The sequence below is a fragment of the Nicotiana attenuata genome, unplaced genomic scaffold (assembly GCF_001879085.1).
Source record: "Nicotiana attenuata strain UT unplaced genomic scaffold, NIATTr2, whole genome shotgun sequence".
Taxonomy (NCBI): domain Eukaryota; kingdom Viridiplantae; phylum Streptophyta; class Magnoliopsida; order Solanales; family Solanaceae; genus Nicotiana; species Nicotiana attenuata.
The window spans coordinates 92,260-98,901 of record NW_017671230.1 but is presented as its reverse complement, the minus strand read 5'-3'; positions in this window follow the sequence as shown (position 1 = coordinate 98,901).

Here is a 6,642-nt window from a genome sequence, read left to right as displayed (position 1 = left end):
TTTTTCTCTGACCTTCTCGAAGGGCTGTGCTTCCACCCATTTAGAAAAATAATCAGTCATAAACAAATTAAATTTAGCTTTACCTGGGGCCGTTGGTAGAGGGCCGACTATGTCCATTCCCCATTTCATGAAAGGCCACGGGGATAGGACCGAGTGGAGTTGTTCTCCCGGGTGGTGGATCATCGGTGCAAACCATTGGCACTTGTCACATTTTTTGACAAATTCCTTAGTATCTTTTTCCATGTTATCCCAATAATATCCTGCTCTAATAATTTTGCGAATTAAAGACTCTGCGCCGGAGTGATTTCCACAAGTACCTTCGTGGACTTCTCGTAAAACATAATCAGTATCTCCCGACCCTAAACATACCGCCAATGGCCCATCGAACGTTCTCCTGTACAATGTTCCATCTTCATCTAACGCGAACCTAGCAGCCTTGGTTCGTAGGGCCCTCGATTCTTTGTGGTCCGATGGGAGTTTTCCATTTCTCAAATAGTCGATGTACTTATTCCTCCAATCCCAAGCCAGGCTTGTAGATTTATCTCGACATGACCCTCTTCGACCACAAACCTCGATAATTGGATGACAGTCCCCGAAAAATATCATCTTCTTCAACCGAGGATCCCAGGTTAGCAAGTGCATCGACTTCACTATTTTGTTCTCGAGGCACATGATCTAAAGTCCACTACTTGAAGCGGTGCAGAGTTACCTGTAGCTTATCCAAGTATCGTTGCATCCTGTCCTCTCGAACCTCAAAACTTTTGTTTACTTGGTTTACCAACAACAGTGAATCGCACTTGGCTTCAACGACTTCTACTCCCAAGCTCTTAGCTAGCTCGAGACCTGCAATCATGGCCTCATACTCGGCCTCATTATTATTCAACCTAGAAATTTTGATAGATTGTCTGATGGTGCCACCTGTAGGTGGCTTTAAGACATTTCCAAGCTCGGACCCTTTCACATTCGAGGCATCGTCCGTGAAAAGGGTCCATACCCCCGATGATGTACTCGATCTTAGCAAGAGTTGTTTCTCCACTTCAGGTACGAGGGTCGGCGTAAATCGGCCACGAAGTCAGCCAGGATTTGCTACTTGATGGCCGTTCGGGGTTGATACTCGATATCGTACCCACTAAGTTCGACGGCCCATTTGGCCAACCGGCCCGATAGCTCAGGCTTATGCAAAACATTTCGAAGGGGGTAAGTTGTTAATATGCATATGTGATGACATTGAAAATATGGTTTTAGCTTTCTAGATGCGCTTAGCAGTGCAAGTGCTAATTTTTCTAAGTGAGGGTATCTAGTTTCAGCTTCTCCTAGAGTTCGGCTTACATAATAAACAGGAAATTGCGTACCTTACTCTTCTCAAACTAGTACCCCACTTACCGCTATCTCGGATACTGCCAAGTATAGGTAAAGCTTTTTATCTACCTCCGGGGTGTGAAGCAAAGGCGAGCTCGATAAGTATCGATTCAATTCTTCCAAGGCTTGCTGGCATTCCGGGGTCCACGCGAAATCATTCTTCTTTTTAAGCAAGGAAAAGAACCGGTGACTTCGATCTGATGACCTCGAAATGAATCGACCCAAAGTAGCTATTCGTCCAATTAGCCTTTCCACGACCCTCACATTATCCATGACTGTGATATCCTCGATGGCCTTGATCTTGTCGAGATTAATTTCGATACCCCGATTCGAGACCATGAAACCGAGGAACTTACCTGAGCCGACTCCGAAGGCACATTTCTTCGGGTTAAGCTTCATGTTGTATTTTCTCAAAATTTTGAATGTTTCCTGCAAATGAGTTAAATGGTCCTCTGTGCAAGGACTTAACCAACATATCATCAATGTAAACTTCCATTGTTTTACCTATCTGTTCGTCAAACATTTTATTAACTAGGCGTTGGTATATAGCTCCTACATTTTTTATCCCGAAGGTGTGATGACCCAAAAGGTCATCACTTGTTTTAAATTAAATTCTGTGCTTCCGAGGCCTTGAAAACCTCATTTAGAGTCACCTCGATTTGCGTGCGCAGTCCGGGCGCGTAACCGGAAAGCTTAAATATGAAAATCTGTGAAGAATGATAAATTTTGACTATAAAATGAACTAATTTGACTTCAGTCAACATTTTTGGTAAATGGACCCGGACCCGTGATTTGACGGTCCCGGAGGGTCCGTAGGAAAATATGGGACTTGGGCATATGCCCAGAATCGAATTCCGAGGTCCCGAGCCCGAGAAATGAATTTTTAAAGGAAATTGTTTTCTGAAATTGTTTAAGGAAATTTGAAATGAAATTTGAGTAGAACACGTTGTTATCGGGACCGTATTTTGGTTCCGGCACCTGGTACAGGTCTTATATATGATTTAAGATGTTTCTGCAAAATTTGGTTGAAAACGGACGTCGTTTGACGTGATTCGGACTTGAATTGCTAAATTTGATACTTGATGAAGTTTGAGAAAAGTTCTTGATTTTGAGGTTTGATTCATTGTTAATGATGTTATTTTGGCGATCTGATCGCACGGATAAGTTTGTATGATGTGGTTGAGTTAGTACATGTGTTTGGTTAGGAGCCCCGAGGGCTCGGGTGTGTTTCGGATGTGTTTCGGGAAGTTTTGAGTTTAAGAAAAGGTGCAGATTTTCTGCAGTCAGTGCCCAGGGATTTTACTCTTTGCGTTCGCGTGGTATCACCCGCAAACGCATAAGGCAAAGATCCCAGGTGTCCAGTTTCTTCTTCGCGAACGCGGAGGTTGAGACGCGAATGCGAAGCTGTGGGGGGAGACCCTTCGAGAACGCGCCCTTCCTCTCACGAACGCGTAAGGTTGAGGGAAGGGGTCGCCAGCCTATTCATCGCGAATGCGGCCAAAGGTCCGCGAACGCGTAGGCTCGAGGACCCAAGCTCCGCGAACGCGATCCACATTCCGCGGATGCGAAGGACTAGCAGGCCTAACCCATCGCGAACGCGAAGGACATGTCGCGAACGCGAAGAACACTTTTGCCCGGTTATTTTAAAGTCTCAAAACAGAACCCATTACGGGATTTTCATAAAAATTCACAAACCCCTTCTTCTCCAAAGCTCTTAGGCGATTTTTGAAGCACTTCTTCACCAAAAATTTTTGGGTAAGTAATCTTTAACTCGTTTTCTTCATTTTTCCATTAACACCCATTAGATCTAGGCCTAAAACATGTAATTGAGGGTAGAAAATTAGGGATTTGGGTAGAACTAGGGCTTTTTGATTAATGGTGATTTAGACCTCGTTTTGGGGTCGAATTCTGGAAATAATTATATATTTGGGCTCGTGAGTGAACGGGGGATTTGATTTTGGTCCAAACCTCGTGTTTCGACCAAGCAGGCCCGGGGTCGATTTTTGGGTTTTTGGGAAGAATGATTGGAAAGCTACAATTAGGCATTGGATTCGAATTGCTTAGCTTTATTTGATGTTATGAAGTCATTTATGTATAGATTCAATTGGGTTGGAGCCAATTTGAAAGGAAAGGCGGTGATTGAGGCTTGAGTTGGCCGTGGGAGTTCGAGGTAAGTGTCCGGTCTAACCTTAGCTTGAGGTATTAGGAGTTGGGTCCTATTTGCTAATTGCTTCTTGTTGAGTACGATGTATAGGCATGGTGAAGAGTATCTATACGTTGGTGTCAAGCATGACCGTGAGTCTTAAATTGATATTTGTTGTGTTCTTAAATGATTCTCCGGATGCTTTAATTGATGAATCTCGATATTGGGCAAGGATTTAGTTTATTTTCGTGGAATTTATTTATGACTGAGTATTGGAAATAATTGAGCTGAGTAGAAGTTGAGGTAAGATTGGTTATAGCTGATTCTCCCTTGCCGGGATGTTTGTTTCAATATTGTTGTTCCCTTGCCGGGAAGTTATTATATTGCTTTTGTTCCCTTGCCGGGATTTCCTTGTGATTTTGTATTGGCTTGAAATGGGATCGGGTGGTACGCCTACCACGAGATATGATGAAATGGGATCGGGTGGTACGCCTACCACGAGATATGATGAAATGGGATCGGGTGGTACGCCTACCACGAGATATGACGAAATGGGATCGGGTGGTACGCCTACCATGAGATATGATGAAATGGGATCGGGTGGTACGCCTACCACGAGATATGATGAAATGGGATCGGGTGGTACGCCTACCACGAGATATGATGAAATAGGATCGGGTGGTACGCCTACCACGAGATATGATGAAATGGGATCGGGTGGTACGCTTACCACAAGATATGAGAAATGGGATTGGGTTGCACGCCTGCAACGAGATGTGGACTGAGAGTGAAATCTGCCTTTGTTTTTTTTATTATCCTTGTTAGTAGTTAAATTTTTGTTTTTGATAATACTCTTGAGATTTTTTTTTTATCTGTTATTCCCCCGAAGAATGTTTCCCCTTCCCAGCTTTAATTGTTTGTTCTGGTTTATTTTTCCGATGTATATGTATATAACTGCACAGGATTATCTGGAGTCTAGTCCTAGCCTTGTCACTACCTCGCCGGGGTTAGGCCAGGCAATTACTAGCACATGGGGTCGGTTGTGCTAATACTACACTCTGTACTCTGTGCATATACCGAGGCAGCACTGGGACAGCAGCAGTAGTTCGGGAGTCAGCCTTCAGTCCACCGAGACACCGAGGTAGCCCTGCAGGCGTCTGCAGGCCCGGCGTCTCCCCTATCTTTTATTTTGTTCTGTTATCACTTGTATTCAAGACAGACAGTGTTACTTTCTTTCAAACTGTTGTATGTAATAATCTTAGTAGTCCGTGAATGATGTGACACCAGTTTCTGGGTAGAGGCATATGTGGATTTTCGTATCATTTTGGTTCGTTTTGTCTAAGTCTTCCGCTTAAATCTCATATTCCGCTATTATTTAAATGCTTATCACTTGTTAATGTATGTTGCGAAAAGGATTGAAACAAAAGAGTTAAGAATTTTAAAATTTTCGTGGCTTGCCTAGCTTCTACGAGTAGGCGCCATCACGACCCCGAGGGTGGGAAAATCTGGGTCGTGACAGAAGGGCATTACGTTGTAACAATAAGTTTCGAATTTAGTGATAAATGAAGTCTTTTCCTGGTCTTCCGAGTTCATCTGAATTTGATTGTACCCAGAGTAGGCGTCGAGAAACGTTAGGATCTCGTGGCAGGCCGTGGCATCGATCATACGATCAATATTGGGCAGTGGGAAAGAATCTTTCGAACATGCTTTGTTTAAATTCTTGTAATCTATGCACATTCTAAGTTTATTTCCTTTTTTAGGAACTACAACTACGTTGGCTAACCATTCGGGGTATTTTACCTCCCGAATAGATCCTATTTTAAGGAGTTTGGTTACCTCGTCCTTTATGAATGCATGTTTCACCTCGGACTACGGCCTCCTTTTTTGCTTTAACCGGTTTGAACCTAGGGTTGATGCTTAGCTGGTGTGTTGTGATTTTCGGTGGAATCCTTGTCATATCTAAGTGGGACCAAGCAAAGCAATCCATATTATCAACAAAAAATTGAATGAGTTTTTTCCTGAGTTCGGAGGTTAATCCCGTTCCCAGGTATACCTTTCTCTCGGGCATGTTGGTATTAGAGCTCTAGGTTACATAGGTCTCAGAATTCACGGACAAGCTTAGTAGAGTCTGAGGGATCGGTACAGAGACGTCTGTATTTATCCCCCAGAGGCTACCGAGTTAGGAAAAACTTCACAATTGTTCTTTCTTGTCGTGCGGTTTGGTTTCTCAATACTAATCAAATTTCTACTCTGTTCTTTCGCAGATGGCGAGAACATATGCTTCCTCATCTACCGATCAGCAGTCCAAGCCCCCAGCAGCAGCTCCTACGAGGGGCAAAGGGCGAGGCCAAGGCCGTGCTAGAGGCCGAGGTAGGGGCAGAGCTCAGCCCCGAGCAGCAACACCCATAGCGGAGCCTCAGGTTTATTTTGATGACGAGGTTCCGGCCCCAGCAGATCCGGTGGGCCCAGCTCAGGTACCAGAGGGGTTTATTGCCACCCCAGTTCTTCAGGATGCTCTAGTCCGTCTAGTGGGCCTCATGGAGAGTGTCACCAGGGCAGGTTTACTTCCTGTAGCACCAGTCGTCTCTCAGGCTGGAGGAGGAGCCCAGACTCCTGCTACTCGCACTCCGGAGCAGGTAGCTCCCCAGTTTCAGACTCCAGCAACTCAGCCAGTTGGAGCGGTTTAGCCGGGTGTGGTAGCTCAGACCGGCGATGGTGCAGCCATGTCTGCCGATGCTTTGTGGAGATTGGACAGGTTTACCAAGCTCTTCACTACTACTTTCAGCAGTGCATCTACTGAGGATCCCCAGGTTTATCTGGACAGTTGTCACGAGGTTCTTCGGAACATGGGGATTGTTGAGACCAATGGGGTTGATTTCGCTACATTTTGCTTGTTTGGATCCGTCAAGACTTGGTGGAGGGATTATTGCTTAGCTAGACCAGCAAGATCGCCAGCCTTGACCTGGGAGCAGTTCACATAGCTATTTCTGGAGAAGTTTCTCCCTATTACACAGCGAGAGGCCTATCGGAGGCAGTTCGAGCGCCTTCAGCAGGGATCCATGACTGTTACCAAGTACGAGACCAGATTTATTGATTTAGCTCGCCATGCCCTTATTATACTTCCCACTGAGAGGGAGAGG